Genomic DNA, 22,627 nt, shown 5'->3' with positions numbered 1-22,627 from the left:
GCAGTTGTTCACATAGTGGTAGTTGTACAAGTATCCTTAGACTTGAGGTCATCATAGTCATCTTGTGTACACTGAACTATGCTTTGGTTTAGTTATTAGTCTCAAGGGACAATTATAAGGGCTCTACTGGGTATATGAATTTGTACACGAAGATAGTGTATGATCAATAAAGGATCTACCCCTTCCAGTGTAGGAAGAGAATGTTCAATGCTGATCCACTTATGTTAGTTCAGGAATCTCTGGCCAGAGTGAATGAAATTAAAAAGGAGTTTCTAATTTACATTAAATAGAACTAAGCATAGTGAATGGGAAAGCAAGTGATTAAATAAGATAGGCTTGACACAAGTTCCATGCCTTGTATTTAATCGTGACATTGCTGGGTAGAAGGAATTAATTATACGGTAACTACTCACTGAATAGGTTCTTGGTATTCTAAGCAGTGAATTTGTATTATCCGGATAGTCGCGATATGCTGAGAAGTATCCCTCACGATGTAAAATAAATATGATTAATTAATTAATCATATTTAATGAATTAGAAAATTTATATAAATAATGATAAAATAGTTTTATTATTATTTATTTCTACTACCGGCTTAATATTGAACCTACAGGGTCACACCATAAAAGAGAATGATTTAATGGTGGAGAAATTAATTAATAATGGCTGATAATTATTTATTTATGAAATAAATAATTAATTGGAAAATTTAATAATTGATTAAATGAGATTTAATTGATTATAAATTAATTAAGAAAAAGTTCTTAATATTATTAATTAAGAATTTAATTTTTGGAAATTAAATCAAGTGAGAGAATTATTTCTAAAGTGTTTAGAAAAAGGATTAATAATAAAAAGGTGTTTTAATTATTAGTGAGAATAATAAAGGGTTAATAATAATAATATTTTATGGGAAAATTTTCAGCTGAAAATTTTGCCTATAAATATACTATTATAGACCCTATTTTTGCTTCAACCAAAAAGATTTAAAAAACACTATTCTCTCCATCTCATCCTCCTTCATTACATCATTTTCTTGGTGGATACCGGTGGAGTGCTTCACACTTGAGAAACAACTGCTAAGGATCTCCGTTCATCGTTTTTGGATCGCCATTAGAGACCTCCATCTTTCCATTAACTTAAAGCTTCTTAAGGTAAACATACTGAACTACGAATTAAATATTATTTTTCGCATGGATCCTGCGGAGGGTTTCGTTTTTTTAAAAATGTAAATTTACGTTTTCGTTGTGTTTATGTGCTAAAACCCTTCAATGGTATCAGAGCTACTTGCGAAAAGTTTTTAATTCATTTATATGTTTAACTGTTTTCGATATATGAGCATGTACGTGATTCGCCATGATTTGATGTTGATATAATATGCTTATATATGTATGGTTTTGAATATATGATATTCATGTGAGTTGTATAATCATAAGATGATTATGTAATCTGTATATATACTGATATATACATGATTTATGTTTGTTCTAATTATGAGAATCATATTAGATACGGATTCTGAATTGGCTGCTGCAGATTTGCTGAAATCTGGGTCTGGTGTCCGATTTACGTAAACGAATACCCTATTCCATAGGTAAACGAGCGTCTGAACAAAACTGATAGCAAAAGCTATCAACGATTCGTTTTTAAGGCGTTTGACGTCGTTTACTGCCCGTAAATAGTGATTCTTGTTTTTCTGATTTGATTCTGATTTTTCTGATTTTTGTCATGTTTTCTTTTTATGATTAGATCATGGATAATATGATATATTAAGATCAGATTATGTGTTTTAACATGCTTTTATGTGTTGTATGAGCATGGTGGATGGTTATGGCCTTTCGACCTTAGTGTAATGGTTTTGGTTTTGGTTTTAAATACGACTTGCATGTCGTCAATCTTTGTAATCATAAATCTCGAATGTAACTCAAGTTATTCTTGTAAGTTCATTAGATTAGTTTTACTTTCAATCATGTAATGCAATGGAAGACTCAAGAAGGCTATCCAATGGAGGTGATACAAAGAAGAAGACGAGGCATACAAGAAGTCTAAACAAAGAAGAAGACTTATATAATAAGTAGTTGTATTTATTTCCATCACCATATTAGATTGACCTTGATCTTTATCATGAGCTTGATAAAGATCACATAGGATGGGGCCATAACCAAACACATTTACTTTATTGCACTTTACATTTACTTGTTTATTTAATTTTATATATGAGATATATGCCTATGTTTATCATGCGATGATAGATTTAGGTGAACTTAAATCAATATAAGGCGTGCTCTAGAAAATCTAGAATAGGAATTGTTTTTGCCTTAACAATAAATATTATGAATACGATCATGAGATTCTTGTGTTTATGAAACACGTAATTGAATATGAATTTTCAATATTGAGAGAAAGGATGATTCTGTCAACAGCAGATTTATATCTGTAAGAAAGGGTTATTAAGTGACGCCTCTTGACAATGTTCCACCCGATCTGGGAATCATCTGATTATCGATTATTGATTTGAAATATTTAATTTAAAATGAAGAATCTCTTTATAATATGATTATGATTATAATATAATATAATCCCTCTAAAATTAAATAATATCAAGTAGTAATTGGCCAATGACACAACGGGCTTGTGTCGGTCATAACCTTCCAACATGGTAGAAAGTGGTTCTTATTTTTAAATCATTGTCATTTCGTGCTACAGCCGAGGGCTTTGATTTCGAAATAAGAAATACTTGTCTATTACATAGAGATGTGTACATTGAATTAGAATCTAAAGGTCGGTACGTGCTACAGCCGTGGGCCGTTGGAGACTGATTCAATTGTATGAAATGTTGGGTTAGACTTGACTTAGAATATTGAGTTTGTCGTGCCACAGCCGTGACTCAATTATTCAAGAGGCTAAACTTATATTAGGGAATAACATAAGATGTAATTTGTAATATCCGCGATATATCGTGTAATTATTTTGCTATTAAATAATTATTATGTGAGTTCAGTATCTATTCTGTGAGTTAATTGTTAAATGTTATCTGTACTTGGATATTCAAAAATAATATTAATTGAGTATTTTAATTTTTATATGTCCAAAATAAAACATAGATAATTGTCATATCTTCCTAATTATTTTTATGTTGATTTATGGATTTATAAGGATCATATGAAATTTATAAAATCTTTTTCCGAGTATATAAAATCTATTTTATAAAAATGGGAACCAACCGACGTCAACCGTTGTTACGTTTTTGGAACCCGAAACTCTTCCGAGAACTCCTTCCTAACCTAATTGTAATATTCCGAGCATATTCCATGTTTCGACTTTTTCGATCCGGCGTACGGTTTGTCCTGTGCGGGTCCCGGCGCAATATTTTCGATACAATATTCGTTTCGGTAAATCAATAAAACCCGTATTTTCGATAAACGGAAGCTTTTTATTAAACTATCACAATTATCACTTCGTAATACGTGTAACCAGGCGCTGAGACCAAGACCGCAGTAGAAATTGTACTGATATTGGATAATTATCCCGAAAACCGATACCGTTTGGATCAGTTTTTACAAATAAACGTACCGTTTTATATCCGGAATGATCCAACGGGATACTAATATTCCGTAAATATACATAGCCTTTTTCCGTATTTTATTTCGTATCAAAATCATTTGTAGATAGTTAATTCTATAATTTTCAGAGAAAAACCCTAATTACATAAACTGTTCTAAGAATCAAATAGCAAAACGAAGGCGTTACCGATCTCTGTTTTCAAAGCTTGAGTAACCAAAACGAAGGATTTGAAGTGTTCTATCAGATTCTGAGCTTTGTTTCACGGCAGAATCAAAGGTTTATTTTCTGGAAATTTATTTATTTTCGAATTAAATTTATTAAAAATATGAATTTTTGTTCAGATGATTGTTTGTATGATTTGATGATTGCATGTTGTAGAGCTTATTTTCCTGATGATTTTGATATATTATACGTCTGATTTGGAGTTCAATAACATGTTCAAATTTGAGTTTGATTTTCGAATTTTAAAATTAGGGTTTATAACCCGTATGAATGTTCTTAATTGAAATTTGGGGGTTTTTTATTCTGAAATAGATTGGTGTTGTGGTATAATGTATTGTATTCTCTGTGAAATTTGCAATCTAGTCGTACAAGTTTCATGAATCAACGAGGTCTGTAGAGAAGGGAGTTGTGTTTTGAAGTTTACGTCGAACCCGTCGGAAACCGGCGAGTTTCTTGATCAAATTCCGGCCAAGTCTGGGGTTATTGATGAATTTTGATTGCAGATATAGGTTCCTGGTGTTGTGTAGTTTAATTCTGGAGGTGATGGTGGTGGGAGGATGCCAGAGGTGAGTTCTCCGGCCACCCCTGATTTTCCGGCGACTGAAACTGCAAAATTGCAGTTTAGTCCCTGTATTTTTGAAGATGGTGAAGTTTAGTCCCTGTAGTTTGCAAAGTTTTCAAAAATAGGATTCCTGTTTATAAAATATTTAAAAATCATATTTCCTATTTATTTTTATTATAAAAATTCATTTTTAATTTCTGAAAATTCTGAAAATTATTATTTTAATTCCAAAAATTATTTTTAATTCAAAAATAAATCTAAATTAATTAGTTAATTAATTTCAGTTAATTTTTAATTAATTAATTGGTCAATTAATTCAAAAATTAGATGATTAATTGATTTAATTAATTATTAATTGATTTTAATCAATTATTTAATTAGATTTAATTATTTAAAAATGATTTAAAAATTCCGAAAAATAGTTTCGAGCTTTAAAATATTATTCTAAATTATTTCCAAAGCTCGATAATTAGTATAAAATTTTTTCGGAGCCAGAATTGGCCTACCGAACCCTGTTTATTAACCCGAAATTGATCCAACAACCCGTTTTAATTCCGAAAAATGTTTTAAAAATCATTTTAAATATCAGAAAGCCTATTTATGACCCAAGACTTCTTTATAAATAATATATCATTGATTACGTGATGTATTATGTGCTATATGTGACCTGTTGATTGACTATCAGTCTATATATTCGGTGTTTACTTGATTATTGTATAACTTTCAATCTGTTAATCGGATTTGGGTAAAACGAAGGGTAGATAGAAGTATGTGTTGAATAGAACTCTATGAGTCGATTATTGATAGATGTTTATGATATGTGAGCAGAAAAGGCAAGGCGTAGGAAAGGGAAACATGTAGTTGAGGAGTAAGACGATTGTGATTGGAAGCGAGTGCAGTGTAGTAAGCTAATACCAGACAAGTGTTCTGAACTTTCTCGAGATATTGTAGTACTTGATAGTCTTGTTGATATTGCAAGTGCTTTGAAGCACTGTACCCTAAACCTTGATTCCAGTTATTGATCTTGAGCCGTAACCTGATTCTTTCTAGACCATTGATTATTGTATACCCAAACACGAACCTCAAGTATACGTTCCTACTCCACAAATACATACAAACTAAATATTAAACACTGAACCAGATTGCTTACACAATCAAATCTTTGTATTTTATGCTTTGAAATACCAAATCCTTGAAACCCTGAAACATTGATTCCTTTGTTATCCAATTCTTTCATTACCCAGCATCCAAGCTTTGAAATTACCTTATTGATCCTTACAAGGATTGAAACCCTTTCATTGTTAAACACTCATTGTTGTTAATGATTCTGGTTATTAATTATTATTGTTTATTCTGTTATTATGTTAGAATATGATTGTTTTTATAAAATTGTGGACCAAATTCATGGTCAGACCATATAATGGTCAAGTTAGGCCAATGTGTGCCTTGGATCCAGTAGTTAGAGCAGTGTTGTGTGCTTTGCTCGGGGTTAGTGTGTGACTGATCAGCAGCCTAACCTTGGTTTTTAACCTGAAAATATAATATCTAATTCTAAATCATAATCCATTGTTCACTTGATATCATAAACATGTTCACTTGATGATCATTATTCTCAGTTTTGTTATTATGACTTGCTGAGCTAGTTAGCTCATTTGTGCGATGTTGTTTATATTCTTTCCAGTTAAAAAGGAACCAGGTGGTAACGAGGATCCCCAGTCCAGCGCGAGAGCTAGGGGTTTAGGTTGAGAAAGCTGAGCTAGTAGGCTTCTTTTGGAATAATTTAAGTTTGTAAAAGTTGTAATAATGTTTAACACTCAGTTTTGAGTTTGGAATAGTTAGGATTTGAACAGTATGTAATATAAGTAGATGTGTGGCTTGTGTGCATACTTTAACCTGTTGCAATCCGTGGTAATTGGTAAATAGGGTCACTGCATATTATTGTTATCTTTATTATTGCTATAAGCAGGTTATAAATAAGGTGTGTGTGTGTGTGGACCCCAAACTTCTGACCCGGGTTTGGAGGGCGCCACAGGTTTGGTATCAGAGCTACAGGTTATAAGTCACTGACACAAGCCTAGGTTGACGAGAATGGGTAGAGGGTTAGGAATAGAAGTAAGGAATAGAAAGATAGAATGTCGAGAGGTTGAGTGCTTCGGTATATCAGGTATTAGTGTAATTCGCGTTATGGTTCGAGATTCTTATATTGCGATATGATTTCAGATTGCAGCGATGGCCGACTCTTTTATTCCCGTATCAGCTGATCACTCAGAGCCTTCAGTTGGAGTGCCGTCTTCGGATCCACATCCTGTTGTTCCACCAGTGTTGGCTATACTACCTCCACCTGTGTTGCAGCCCGTACCATTGCAGGCTATTCCACCTCCAGGCATGAGGCCACTTGTCAGAGGACCCCCACCTGCTGATTCAGGCTTTACTAGTCATTCAGTCACAGGAATACCTTTCCAGTTCTCTTCCTATCCTGTCCCATATCATCAGTTTGAGGCTTGCCTTATGGAGCAGCGATTCCTACAGGGTCAGATCCAGGAGTTATTACATATCATGTGTACCAGAGAGATGGGGAGTGGTGAGAGACGACTTTGGGAGAGGCTCCAGGCATTTCATAGAGCAGCTCCTGTGAGGATTGCTGAGGCTACACATGAGGACATCACCCCTGATTTCCTAGTGGAGTGGGCTAAGTGGGTTCTAGAGGAGCTTGAGGAGATAGGAGGTCCAGATTTGCCATGAGCCAGAGATTCAGAGATGGAGATGCTGAGCAGTGTTGTTATGGTTATGTAGTATGTACAATAGTGCGTAGTGTGTATCAGTAGACTTTTGAATTGTCTTTATAGACTAGCTATGCTGACTAGTGAGTAGGTTATTGTATTCTTTTTGCTTTTACTTCCAAAGCGTCCTTACACTTGTACTACCTAAAACTTTTGATCTATATATATCAGTACCTTTTTCCTTTCCAGCACTGTCATTTATTTTATTGCACCTGTTTTACCTTACCTTATCTATTGCACCAGTTATACCCCTGTGATACCATGTACCCTGTTCTCCATAACTGTTTATATATTCTGTAAAGAAGCATGCAATTTACTTAGTTACAACTGTTTTCAAAAAGAGATATTTTTGTTTTGCAAAACTGTTCTTTTATGCAAAAGATTGATTCAAAAGCTAAATAATTTGATTGATTCTTTACAGAAAATGCCTCCCAGAAGAAATACCCGCACCAACACCCAGAATGAAGAAACCAACAACAACAACAACCAAGATGATACAAACCCAAATGTGAACCCAGGACCCATAGACCCAGCAATAGCCCAGATTCTTCAAATCTTAGCCCAACAAACAGTTCACCTGGCACAACAACAACAAAGATAGACCAACCCCCAGGTAACTTTTAAAACTTTTCAAGCAGTAAACCCACCAGAATTCAAGGGTTCCTTAGAGCCAATTGAAGCAAATGTTTGGTTAAAGGAAATAGAGAAGGCATTTGCCTTAGTGCAAGTAAAGGAGGAACAGAAGGTTGAGTTTGCAAGTTACTATCTGAAGAATGAAGCCACCTATTGGTGGGAGATGGTGAAGACATTGGAAGGTACAGATGTTATTACTTGGGAAAGGTTTAAGGAATTGTTTTTAGAAAAGTATTTTCCTCAGTTTGTTCAGGATCAAATGGAGCTGAAGTTTTTAGAATTAAAGCAGGGGAACATGTCGGTAACAGATTATGAGGGTAAGTTTGAGGAATTGTCAAGGTATGTACCGTCATATGTGGATACTGACAGGAAGAAGGCTAAAAGATTCCAGCAAGGTTTGAAACCCTGGATCAGAGGGAAGGTAGCCATTTTTGAATTGGATACCTATGCAGGAGTATTACAAAAGGCTATGATCGCAGAGACAGAGAGTGAGATGTTCCAGAAGGAGAAAGAAAGCAAGAAAAGGAAAGTTGAGGGAAGTGAGGGTCAGTCACAACCAGGGAAGTTTCCAAATTTTAAGAAGGGCAAGTTTCAGCCAGGGAGAAATTTTAATTTCAGGAAACAGAATGCAGGAGACGGAGGCCAGAGCAACCGTCCAGTTACTACAAATCAGCCAAATCAGTTGAGACTAACTTTTCCAGATTGTCAAGTATGTGGAAAGAAGCATGGAGGAGTTTGTAATAAGTTGAATGTGGTATGTTTCAAATGCAACCAGAAAGGGCACTATTCGAGGGAGTGCCGAAATCAGCCAGCAAGAGAACCAGCAAGTAAGGATCAGCCTATCCGGAATCCAGCAGTGAAGGTTCCAGCCATTGGATTTATGTGCTTTAAATGTGGAAAGCCAGGACATATGGCCAGGGATTGCAAGACATCAGCCCCAGTTAGTAATGCATTAAGGATTATGGGATCTACCCCAGCAGTGAATGAGACTCCAAGGGCTAGAGTTTTTAACATGTCGATGAAGGATGCGATCCAAGATACGGATGTCGTGGCAGGTACGTTTAATGTGAATTCTTTATGTGCCAAAGTGTTAATAGATTCGGGAGCAACTCGATCGTTTGTTTCACAAGATTTTGTTAGTAAGTTAAATTGTCCAGTTAAGTGTTTAAATGAAATAATGACTGTGGAATTAGCAACTCAAGAACGTGTATCTGTTAATCAAGTTTGTGGGAATTGTGAGATTGAGATTTCTGGTAGTAAGTTTTGTGTAGATTTGATACTATTTAAGTTGGGAGAATTTGACGTTATATTAGGGATGGATTGGTTATCTAGGCACAATGCCCAGATAGATTGTCCAAATAAGAAGGTAATGATGAAAACGCCAGACGAAAGGATAGTAACGTTCAAGGGCCAAAAACAAATAAAGAAGTTCTTAACGATGATTCAAGCCAAGAAGTTACTACTGACAAGGATGTGAGCATTTCATGGTATATGTGATTGACAGAAGTCCAGAACCAACAAAACTTGAAGATATTCCAGTTGTGAATGAATTTCCAGACGTATTTCTCGATGAGTTACCAGGACTTCCTCCAGATAGAGAAATTGAATTTGCGATCGACTTAGCACCTGGAACAGAACCAGTATCCAAGGCCCCGTATAGAATGGCGCCCGTCGAGATGAAAGAGCTAGCGAAGCAATTGTAGAAGTTGTTAGAGAAAGGAGTAATCAGACCCAGTGTATCCCTGTGGGGAGCCCCGGTATTATTTGTCAAGAAGAAAGATGGAAGCATGAGACTGTGTATTGACTATAGGGAGCTCAACAAGCTGACAATCAAGAACAAGTATCCGTTACCCAGAATTGACGATCTATTCGACCTATTGAAGGGAGCCAAGTATTTCTCCAAAATTGATTTAAGATCAGGATATCATCAACTAAAGATCAAGCCAGAAGATATACCAAAGACAGCTTTCAGAACAAGGTATGGACATTACGAGTTTTTAGTGATGTCTTTTGGATTGACCAATGCCCCGGCAGCGTTTATGGACCTGATGAACAGAATTTTCAAGGATTATTTGGATAAATTTGTTATTGTGTAAATAGACGATATTTTAATCTATTCAAAGACGGAAGAGGATCATGCGGAACATGTGAGAACGGCTTTGGAAATTTTAAGGAAAAAGAAGTTATATGCTAAATTCTCGAAGTGTGAGTTTTGGCTACAGGAAGTTCAGTTCTTAGGGCACATAGTTAGTAATGAAGGGATCAAAGTAGACCCGGCAAAGATCGAGGCAATTACGAATTGGGAGAGACTGAAAACACCCACCGAGGTAAGAAGTTTCATAGGATTAGCGGGATATTATCGTCGATTTGTTCAAAATTTCTCGAGGATTGCCACACCATTAACAAAGCTTACACGAAAGAATGAGAAGTTTATATGGAACGATAAATGCGAGGAAAGTTTTAAGGAGTTGAAGCGACGATTAATCACGACATCTATTTTGTCACTTCCAGATGATCAAGGGAATTTCGGAATTTATAGTGATGCTTCTCACAAAGGATTAGGATGTGTTCTAATGCAGCACGAAAAGGTCATTGCGTATTCATCAAGGTAATTGAAACCACACGAACAGAAGTATCCTACTCATGATTTGGAGCTAGTAGCCATAGTTTTCGCTTTGAAGATTTGGAGACATTATTTGTATGGAGAAAAGTGCGAGATTTTCACGAATTACAAAAGCTTAAAGTACATATTCACACAGAAGGAACTTAATATGAGATAAAGGAGATGGTTAGAGTTGATCAAAGACTATGATTGCTCGATTAATTATCATCCCAGTAAAGCGAACGTGGTAGCAGACACATTGAGTCGGAAGGAAAGGTTGAATGTATTATCAGTACCTGAAGATATATATAAGGAATTTCAGAAATTGGAATTGGAGATTAAAGTTTGCAAGCCTAAGGAAGCGAAAGTATACAGTATGACTTTCCAACCAGAATTATTTGAGAAAATAAAGAAATGTCAGGAAGATGTAATGGATCAAGATATAAATCGCTTGGTAGGGGAAGAGTTATATACGCAGAAAGATGACCAAGGTATTCTGAGGTTTTCATCTAGAATTTGGATTCCACCAGTGACGGAGCTGAAAAATAAAATTTTACAGGAGGCACATAGTTCAAGGTATTCCATCCATCCAGGGAGTACCAAAATGCACAGAGATTTAAAGAAGAATTATTGGTGGCCAGACATGAAGAGGGAAATTGCGGAATGGATTAGCAAATGTTATACCTGTCAGAGAGTTAAAGTAGAGCATCAGAGACCAAGTGGATTGTTACAGCCATTGGAGATTCCAGAGTGGAAATGGGAACATATTGCCATGGATTTCATAGTTAGATTACCAAGGACAAGGGCTAATCATGATGCCATTTGGGTTATAGTGGATAGACTTACCAAGTCAGCTCATTTTCTGCCTATAAATGAAAGATTTTCGCTCGACAAGTTGGTCCATATGTACCTGAAGGAAATTGTAGTTCGTCATGGAGTTCCTGTGTCTATTGTATCTGATCGAGATCCAAGGTTTAATTCAAGATTTTGGAAGAGTTTTCAAGAATGTTTGGGAACAAGACTGAATATGAGTACGACCTATCACCCCCAAACGGATGGCCAAAGTGAAAGAACGATCCAGACAATCGAGGACATGTTACGTGTTTGTGCTATTGATTTCAAAGGAAGTTGGGACGAACATTTACCTCTGGTAGAGTTTGCTTACAACAACAGTTATCATGCCAGCATTGGGATGCCACCCTATGAAGCCCTTTATGGACGCAAATGTAGATCTCCAATATATTGGGACAAAGTAGGAGGACTGCAAGATACTTGGACCTGAATTGGTACAGCAGACAAAGGAAAATTGTTGAAATTATCCAGAAGAGATTGATAGCCGCACAAGATCATCAGAGGAAATATGCAGATTCAGTCAAGGAAAGACATGGAATTTGAAGAAGGAAGCTTGGTATTACTGAAAGTATCACCGTGGAAAGGACTAACGAGGTTTCGAAAGAAAGGAAAGCTGAGTCCAAGATATGTTGGACCTTTTGAGATCCTAAAGCGCGTTGGCATAGTAGCTTACGACTTGGCGTTACCACCGTAAATGGAGCACATTTATAATGTTTTTCACGTATCGATGCTCAAGAAATATAATCCAGACTCCAGGCATGTAATAGAATATGAGCCAATAGAGCTTCAGGCAGATTTGTCATATATAGAGAGTCCGATAGAGATTCTAGAGGAGAGGGAGAAGGTATTGAGAAATAAAGTGGTAAAGTTAGTAAGAGTATTGTGGAGAAACCCAAAGGTTGAAGAGTCAACCTGGGAGTTAGAAAGTGATATGAGAGAAAAGTACCCTCATTTGTTTTCTTAGGAAATTCTGAGGAGAGAATCCTTTCAAGGGGGGAAGGATGTAATATCCGGGATATATCGTATAATTATTTTGCTATTAAATAATTATTATGTGAGTTCAGTATCTATTCTGTGAGTTAATTGTTAAATGTTATATGTACTTGGATATTTAAAAATAATATTAATTGAGTATTTTAATTTTTATATGTCCAAAATAAAACATAGATAATTGTCATATCTTCCTAATTATTTTTATGTTGATTTATGGATTTATAAGGATCATATGAAATTTATAAAATCTTTTTCCGAGTATTTAAAATCTATTTTATAAAAACGGGAACCAACCGACGTCAACCGTTGTTACGTTTTTGGAACCCGAAACTCTTCCGAGAACTCCTTCCCAACCTAATTGTAATATTCCGAGCATATTCCATGTTTCGACTTTTTCGATCCGGCGTACTGTTTGTCCTGCGCGGGTCCCGGCGCAACATTTTCGATACATTATTCGTTTCGGTAAATCAATAAAACCCGTATTTTCGATAAAAGGGAGATTTTTATTAAACTATCACAATTATCAATTCGTAATATGTGTAACCAGGCGCTGAGACCAAGATCGCAGTACAAATTGTACTGATATTGGTAATTGTCCCGAAAACCGATACCGTTTGTATCAGTTTTTACAAATAAACGTACCGTTTTATATCCCGAATGAACCAACGGGATACTAATATTCCGTAAATATAAATAGCTTTTTTCCGTATTTTATTTCGTATCAAAATCATTTGCAGATAGTTAAATCTATAATTTTTAGAGAAAAACCCTAATTACATAAAATGTTTAAAGAATCAAACAGCAAAACGAAGGCATTACCGATCTCTGTTTTCAAAGCTTGAGTAACCAAAACGAAGGATTTGAAGTGTTCTATCAAATTCTGAGCTTTGTTTCACTGCAGAATCAAAGGTTTATTTTCTGGAAATTTATTTATTTTCGAATTAAATTTATTAAAAATATGAATTTTTGTTCGGATGATTGTTTTATGATTTGATGATTGCATGTTGTAGAGCTTGTTTTCCTGATGATTTTGATATATTATACGTCTGATTTGGAGTTCAATAACATGTTCAAATTTGAGTTTGATTTTCGAATTTTAAAATTAAGGTTTATAACCCGTATGAATGTTCTTAATTGAAATTTGGGGGTTTCTTATTCTGAAATAGATTGATATTGTGGTATAGTGTATTGTATTCTCTGTGAAATTTGCAATCTAGTCGTACAAGTTTCATGAATCAACGAGGTCTGTAGAGAAGGGAGTTGTGTTTTGAAGTTTACGTCGAACCCGCCGGAAACCGGCGAGTTTCTTGATCAAATTCCGGCCAAGTCTAGGGTTATTGATGAATTTTGATTGCAGATATAGGTTCCTGGTGTTGTGTAGTTCAATTCTGGAGGTGATGGTGGTGGGAGGATGCCGGAGGTGAGTTCTCCGGCCACCCCCGATTTTCCGGCGACTGAAACTGCAAAATTGCAGTTTAGTCCCTGTATTTTTGAAGATGGTGAAGTTTAGTCCCTGTATTTTCAAAAATAGGATTCCTGTTTATAAAATGTTTAAAAATCATATTTCCTATTTATTTTTATTATAAAAATTCATTTTTAATTTCTGAAAATTCTGAAAATTATTATTTTAATTCTGAAAATTATTATTTTAATTCCGAAAATTATTTTTAATTCAAAAATAAATCTAAATTAATTAGTTAATTGATTTCAGTTAATTTTTAATTAATTAATTGGTCAATTAATTCGAAAATTAATTGATTAATTGATTTAATTAATTATTAATTGATTTTAATCAATTATTTAATTAGATTTAATTATTTAAAAATGATTAAAAAATTCCAAAAAATAGTTTCGAGCTTTAAAATATTATTCTAAATTATTTCCAAAGCTCGGTAATTAGTATAAAATTGTTTCAGAGCCAGAATTGGCCTACCGAACCCTGTTTATTAACCCGAAATTGATCCAACGACCCGTTTTAATTCTGAAAAATGTTTTAAAAATCATTTTAAATATCAGAAAGCCTATTTATGACCCGAGACTTCTTTATAAATAATATATCATTGATTACGTGATGTATTATGTGCTATATGTGACCTGTTGATTGACTATCAGTCTATATATTCAGTGTTTACTTGATTATTGCATAACTTTCAATCCGTTAATCGGATTTGGGTAAAACGAAGGGTAGATAGAAGTATGTGTTGAATAGAACTCTATGAGTCGATTATTGATAGATGTTTATGATATGTGAGCAGAAGAGGCAAGGCGCAGGAAAGGGAAACAGGTAGTTGAGGAGTAAGACGATTGTGATTGGAAGCGAGTGTAGTGTAGTAAGCTAATACCAGACAAGTGTTCTGAACTTTCTCGAGATATTGTAGTACTTGATAGTCTTGTTGATATTGCAAGTGCTTTGAAGCACTGTACCCTAAACCTTGATTCCAGTTATTGATCTTGAGCCGTAACCTGATTCTTTCTAGACCATTGATTGTTGTATACCCAAACACGAACCTCAAGTATACGATCCTACTCCACAAATACATACAAACTAAATATTAAACACTGAACCAGATTGCTTACACAATCAAATCTTTGTATTTTATGCTTTGAAAGACCAAATCCTTGAAACCCTAAAACATTGATTCCTTTGTTATCCAATTCTTTTATTACCCAACATCCAAGCTTTGAAATTACCTTATTGATCCTTACAAGGATTGAAACCCTTTCATTGTTAAACACTCATTGTTGTTAATGATTCTGGTTATTAATTATTATTGCTTATTCTGTTATTATGTTAGAATTGGATTATTTTTATAAAATTGTGGACCAGATTCGTTGTCAGACCATATAATGGTCAAGTTAGGCCAATGGTACCTTGGATCCAGTAGTTAGAGCAGTGCTGTGTGCTTTGCTCGGGGTTAGTGCGTGACTGATCAGCAGCCTAACCTTGGTTTTTAACCTGAAAATATAATATCCAATTCTAAATCATAATCCATTATTCACTTGAAATCATAAACATGTTCACTTGATGATCATTATTCTCAGTTTTGTCATTATGACTTGCTGAGCTAGTTAGCTTATTTGTGCGATGTTGTTTATATTCTTTCCAGTTAAAAAGGAACCAGTTGGTAACGAGGATCCCCAGTCCAGCGCGAGAGCTAGGGGTTCAAGTTGAGAAAGCTGAGCTAGTAGGCTTCTTTTGGAATAATTTAACTGTATAAAAGTTGTAATAATGTTTAATACTCAGTTTTGAGTTTGGAATAGTTGGGATTTGAACAGTATGTAATATAAGTAAATGTGTGGCTTGTGTGCATACTTTAACCTGTTGCGATCCGTGGTAGTTGGTAAATAGGGTCACTGCATATTATTGTTATCTTTATTATTGCGATAAGCAGATTATAAATAAGGTGTGTGTGTGTGTGGACCCCAAACTTCTGACCCGGGTTTGGAGGGCGCCACATAATTGACAAGAGTTGTCTGCCTATTGAACATCACATGAAGTTTCGTGCCACAGCTGAGGTTGTGTGATGAAATGTAGGATCCCTATTCCCACTAGCATTATGAATGCTTAATTTTCACTTAGGGGGTTGAAAAAATTAGATAAACTAGTGGGAGACACTTATGAATAAAGACCCGATTCATAGAGTGTTTTGAAATAAAATTGAATATTTGCTAAGTGTTGTTATGTGTTTATCATTTACAGATTTACTATATTCGTCATGTCTTCTGCATTATCACTCCGGAGCATACTAGATGCTCACAAGTTGACTGGTCCTAATTTAGCTGTTTGTTTTCACTGTAACAAGTTGGGGCACTGGAAGAGGAACTGCAAGGTTTACCTTGCAGAATTGAAGAAGAAGAAGGGTAGTAAGACTACCGCTTCTGATTCATGCATGTTCATGATCGAAGTTAATATGTCACTAGGTCAAATTTCTACTTGGGTATTAGATACCGCCTGTGGTTCTCATATTTGCAATTCGTTGCTAGGACTAAAGGGAAGTAGGACTCTTGAAAAAGATGAGGTGATTCTACGTATGGGAAATGGAGCAAGGGTTGCGGCCATATCTGTAGGATCATTTAGTTTACATATGCCTACGGGCAAGACTATTATTTTGAATAATTGTTATTACGTTCCCTCTATTGTGAGGAATATTGTTTCTATTCCTATGTTGGATGTGGATGGTTTTTCATTTATTATTAAGAATAATGAATGTTCTATCCTTAGAGATAATGTTCTTTTTGGACGTGGCATTTTAAATAATGGTCTGTATGTATGTGACGTAGAGCATGATTTACTTCAGATTGAACAAACTAATAAAAAAAAACGAGATGATGAAAATCTGACCTATTTATGGCACTGTAGGCTAGGTCATATTAGTGAAAATAGACCGCGGACATTGCATAAGGAAGGGTTACTTGACCCTTTTGATTTTGAATCATATCCTACATGCGAGTCTTGTCTATTGGGTAAAATGACCAAATCTCCATTTAGTGAACATGGAGAGAGGGCTGCAGATTTGCTAGGATTGGTACACACAGATGTATGTGGACCAATGTCTACGCAAGCCATGGGTGGATTTTCGTACTTCATTACTTTCATAGATGATAGATCTAGATTCGGATATGTGTATTTGATGAAACACAAGTCTGAAGCCTTTGAAAAGTTCAAAGAATATAAACATGAAGTGGAGAAATAAACCAAACACAGTATTATAACTCTTCGATCAGATCGAGGTGCTGAATACTTGAATGGAGAGTTTCTAGATTATCTCAAAGAAAATGGTATAGTCACCCAGTGGACTCCTCCATATACTTCACACTTAAATGGGGTATCTGAAAGGAGAAATCGAACTTTGTTAGACATGGTTCGGTCCATGATGAGCTATGCGAATCTTCCAGTATTCCCATGAGGTTATGCATTGGAAACCTCAGCATATTTACTGAATAAGGTGACTTCCAAATCTGTTCCTCAACCACCATATGAGATATGGAAAGAAAGGAAACCGAGTCTTAAACACGTTAAGATTTGGGGATGTCCAGCTTATGTCAAGAAAGTTGACCCAGATAAGCTGGAATCTCGATCCGTAAAATGTAATTTTGTGGGATATCTGAAAGAGACTTTGGGGTATTACTTTTACACCGATCATCGGGTGTTTGTCTCCAGACATGCTACCTTCTTGGAAAAGGAGTTTATCCTTGAAGGAAACAGTGGGAGCAAAATTGAACTTGATGAAGTTCAAGAAGCATAAACTACTACGGATCAAGTGGAAACACCTGTTCAGACTGAACAACCTTCTGTGGAACAGACCATTCTATGACAGGGAGAGTGTCTCGCCAACCTGAGAGGTATTATGGCCTTGTCATTAATAATGACAATGAGTTGTCAATCATTGATGATGAAGACCCTGTGACCTATAATGAGGCTATCAGTAGTGTTGACTCAGAGAAATGGCATAGTGCCATAAAATCCGAAATAGAATCTATGTATACCAACCGAGTATGAACTCTGGTTGAGGCGCCTGAAGGTGTTAAGCCTATTGGGTGCAAGTGGGTATACAAAAGAAAGATTGGAGCAGATGGCCAGGTGGAGACCTATAAGGCCAGGCTCGTGGAAAAAGGATTCAAACAAAGGCAAGGGATTGACTTTGATGAAACTTTTTTGCCTGTAGCCCTTTTAAAATCAATTCAGATTTTGCTTGCGATTGCTGCTTACTACGACTATGAGATCTGGCAAATGGATGTGAAAACGGCCTTCCTCAATGGGGAACTTGAGGAGGAAGTTTATATGACACAACCAGAGGGTTTTCTTTCCAAGGAAATTAACACCTAGTGTGTAAGCTGCTGCGAACCATATATGGTTTAAGGCAAGCTTCTCGTAGATGGAACATCCGTTTTGATGAGACAATCAAAGAGTTTGGTTTTATCAAAAACATAGATGAACCATGTGTCTACAAGAAGGTTAGTGGGAGCGCGGTAACATTTCTTGTATTGTATGTGGATGACATACTTCGTATAGGAAATGATATACCGATGCTATAATCTGTCAAAGTATGGCTATCAAAGAACTTCACCATGAAGGACTTGGGAGAAGCATCCTACATTCTCGGTATGAAGATCTATAGAGATAGATCTAGAAGAATGATAGGTCTTACCCAGGGTACATACATCCAGAAAGTGCTTAAAAGGTTTAGCATGGAAAACTCCAAAAGTGGTCTCATACCGATGAGCCATGGAGTGTCCCTTTCCGAAAAAATGTCTCCTAAGACACTTGAGGAAAGAGAGCGTATGAGTAAGATTCCTTATGCTTCAGCAATAGGATCTATCATGTACGCGATGTTGTGTACAAGACCTGATGTTGCTTATTCAATTAGTGTGACGAGCAGATATCAGTCCAATCCAGGTGAAGGCCACTGGAAAGCAGTGAAAAACATCCTTAAGTACTTGCGAAGGACTCGGGACATTTTTCTTGTTTTTGGTGGTGAATCTGAGTTAAAAATAGAGGAGATGTCAACGTCAAGAGAGTTGACACACATAACAACGTAGCAGACCCACTCACAAAGCCACTTTCTCAGAGTCACTTTGATCGTCATAAAGACAGAGTGATTGCCTTTAGTACAAGTGGGAGATTGAAAGAGATATGTCCTAAGTCCAATCATGTATGAGGATTTAGGAATAACTTTTATGTAATCTGTTTTGATTTCATTGATATTAATAAAAGACTTGTTTTGTTTTTATTACGGGCTCTATCTATTTAAATATTTAAATAAGATATACCACATTTTAGAGTAAAGCTTTTTATGGATTATGATGAGATCATAAGAATGAGACCTATAAGATGATAACTCTAAACTTAAATAGTTCCTGGTCGTAGGATTACTAACTGGTAATTAATAATCCGCAAAGATCGGTACATACTATGCTTGCTTCATTATGAAGGATGTCTGTTCTCATAGACATTTGTGTGGTGACACTATAGCTAGTATGTAGGTGCTTATTATAGAATAAGTTCACTGAACATAACTCACACAGCTGAACAACTGATGGAGTTCACTCACGTGTCAGCAGTTGTTCACATAGTGGTAGTTGTACAAGTATCCTTAGAATTGAGGTCATCATAGTCATCTTGTGTACACTGAACTATGCTTTGGTTTAGTTCTTAGTCTCAAGGGACAATTATAAGGGCTCTACTGGGTATAGGAATTTGTACACGAAGAAAGTGTATGATCAATAAAGGATCTACCCCTTCCAGTATAGGAAGAGAATGTTCAAAACTGATCCACTTATGTTAGTTCAGGAATCTCTGGCCAGAGTGAATGAAATTAGAAAGGAGTTTCTAATTTACATTAAATAGAACTAAGCATAGTGAATGGGAAAGCAAGTGATTAAATAAGATAGGCTTGACACAAGTTCCATGCCTTGTATTTAATCGTGACATTGCAGGGTAGAAGGAATTAATTATACGGTAACTACTCACTGAATAGGTTATTGGTATTCTAAGCAGTGAATTCGTATTATCCGGATAGTCGCGATATGCTGAGAAGTATCCCTCACGATGTAGAATAAATATGATTAATTTATATAATCATATTTAATGAATTAGAGAATTTATATAAATAATGATAAAATAGTTTTATTATTATTTATTTCTACTACCGGCTTAATATTGAACCTACAGGGTCACACCATAAAAGAGAATGATTTAATGGTGGAGAAATTAATTAATAATGGCTGATAATTATTTATTTATGAAATAAATAATTAATTGGCAAATTTAATAATTGATTTAATGAGATTTAATTGATTATAAATTAATTATGAAAAAGTTCTTAATATTATTAATTAAGAATTTAATTTTTGGAAATTAAATCAAGTGAGAGAATTATTTCTAAAGTGTTTAGAAAAAGGATTAATAATTAAAAGGTGTTTTAATTATTAGTGAGAATAATAAAGGGTTAATAATAATAATATTTTATGGGAAAATTTTCAGCTGAAAATTTTGCCTATAAATATACTATTATAGACCCTATTTTTGCCTCAACCAAAAAGATTTACAAAACCCTATTCTCTCCATCTCCTCCTCCTTCATTACATCGTTTTCTTGGTGAATACCGGTGGAGTGCTTCACACTTGAGGAGCAGCTGGTAAGGATCTCCGTTCATCGCTTTTGGATCGCCATTAAAGACTTTCATCTTTCCATTAACGTAAAGCTTCTTAAGGTAAACATATTGAACTACGAATTAAATATTATTTTTCGCATGGATCCTGCGGAGGGTTTCGTTTTTTTTAAGATTTAAATTTACGTTTTCGTTGCATTATGTGCTAAAAACCCTTCATAACTTGCATGAAATTAGTTTCTCATTCGATTATTTATCGTACACGCGATTGTCGTTCCATTCCGATACTTTACTCGCATAACATTTCGTTTCGTAGTGAATTCTTTTATCGCTTATAATCCTTTAACCAATTCTATTCCTTTCTCTTGATCATCGAAACGCCTTGATATAATGTTTATTCCATGTAGTATTCCCGGTTCTACGCCATTCCTTACGGATACGAAAACACGTAGTGTAATCGTGAATCTTCGAATTCCGACGGCTTTTACATTCACTTATTTTCCTCGATGAACAAGAATATGATCTCGGATTTCTAAAATTTCACTATTCATATTTGTGATGAACTCCATACGTATTACATAATTAGTTCCAGTTACTATTCAACTGAAGTTTTAAAATATTACGAAAATCAGGGTTCTTACAGTCTCCCCCCCTAAAAGGATTCCGTCCCGGAATCAATCCACAAATAGATGGGGGTACTTTTCTTGCATGTGACTCTCTAATTCCCAAGTCGATTCCTCGACATTGTGATGCCTCCATAAGACTCTGACTAGATTGGCACTCTTGTTCCGGAGTACTTGCTCTTTTCGGTCAATGATTTCGACTGGCTGCTCAATATAGGACAGATCTGGTTGAAGGTCTACTTGCTCATGCTCCACTATATGTTTGGCATCCGCATTATACTTCCTCAACATTGATACATGAAAAACATTATGAACCTATTGAAGATTTGGAGGTAAAGCTAACTCGTATGCCACGGGTCTTATCCGTCTTAGAATCTCCAAAGGTCCAATATAACGGGGGCTCAGCTTCCCCTTCTTCCCAAATCTCATCAATCCTTTCCATGGTGACACTTTCAGAAATACCTGGTCACCCACTTCATACTCTCTGTCCTTCACTTCATACTCTCTGTCCTTCCATGCCAGATCGGTGTATTTATGCTGTCGGTCTTGGGCTGCTGCTAGGCGTCCTCTGACTAATTGAACTATGTCCCTTGTCCTTTGCACCAAGTCGGGACCTAGTAACTTTCTCTCACCAACTTCATCCCAATACAAGGGAGAACGACACCTTCGGCCATACAATGCCTCGTATGGGGGCATTTCGATACTCGCATGATAACTGTTGTTGTAGGCAAACTCTATCAAAGACAGGTGTTCATCCCAAGAACCCTTAAAATCAATTACACACATTCTCAACATGTCCTTCAATATCTGAATGGTTCGCTCACTTTGTCCATCTGTTTGAGGATGGTAAGCAGTGCTCATGTTTAGTTTGGTTCCTAGGCATTCCTGAATGCTCCTCCAAAATCTAGAGTTGAATCGGGGATCTCGGTCAGATACGATAGCTACTGGCACCCCATGTCTTACCACAATTTCCTTCATGTATAGCTCCGCTAATCTATCCACTGTGTAGGTTTCCTTGATTGGAAGAAAGTGCACTGACTTGGTTAGTCAGTCTACAATTACCCATATTGTATCACGGTTAGTCTTAGTTTTGGGTAATCCAACCACAAAATCCATAACTATCTGCTCCCATTTCCACATCGGAATTTCTAAGGGTTACAAGAGTCCGCTTGGTCGCTGATGTTCTACCTTTACTCTCTGACAGGTCATACACTTACTGACCCACTCCGCTACATCCTTCTTCATGTTAGGCTACCAGTAGTACTCCTTCAAATCTTGGTACATTTTGGTGCTTCCTGGGTGAACCGTATATCTAGAGCTGTGTCCTTCACGTAAAATTTCATCCTTTAATTCTTGGACGTTAGGGACCCATATCCTGTAGGCATGCCTCCTAATTCCCTTCTCGTCTGGGTCACACTTGGCCTCCTCTCCGCTTACCAGTTCCTTGTTCTCCCTCAACACTATTTCTTGGCATCGCCTAATCTTTTCCAGTAGCTCCAGTTGCATAACCATCTCATACAAGCCTTCGGTCCCTGGCTTAGCAACCTTGACCTCAATCTCTAACTTTTCAAATTCTCTGATCAAATCCTCTGACGTGGTGATCCTTTTCAATCTTTCCTTACGACTGAGGGCATCGGCCACCACATTGGCCTTCCCCGGGTGATAAAGAATTTCATAGTCGTAGT

At 35.9% G+C, this 22,627-nt stretch overlaps 1 pseudogene; it reads right to left on the bottom strand.

Moving 5' to 3' along the window:
* LOC141696145 (cytochrome P450 CYP72A616-like) overlaps nucleotides 1-22,627 on the bottom strand; it is a 114,360-nt pseudogene that overhangs the window by 89,671 nt on the left and 2,062 nt on the right.

This window comes from Apium graveolens, chromosome 11 (assembly GCF_009905375.1).
Source record: "Apium graveolens cultivar Ventura chromosome 11, ASM990537v1, whole genome shotgun sequence".
Classification (NCBI taxonomy): domain Eukaryota; kingdom Viridiplantae; phylum Streptophyta; class Magnoliopsida; order Apiales; family Apiaceae; genus Apium; species Apium graveolens.
This window is presented reverse-complemented; position numbering and strand designations above follow the sequence as displayed.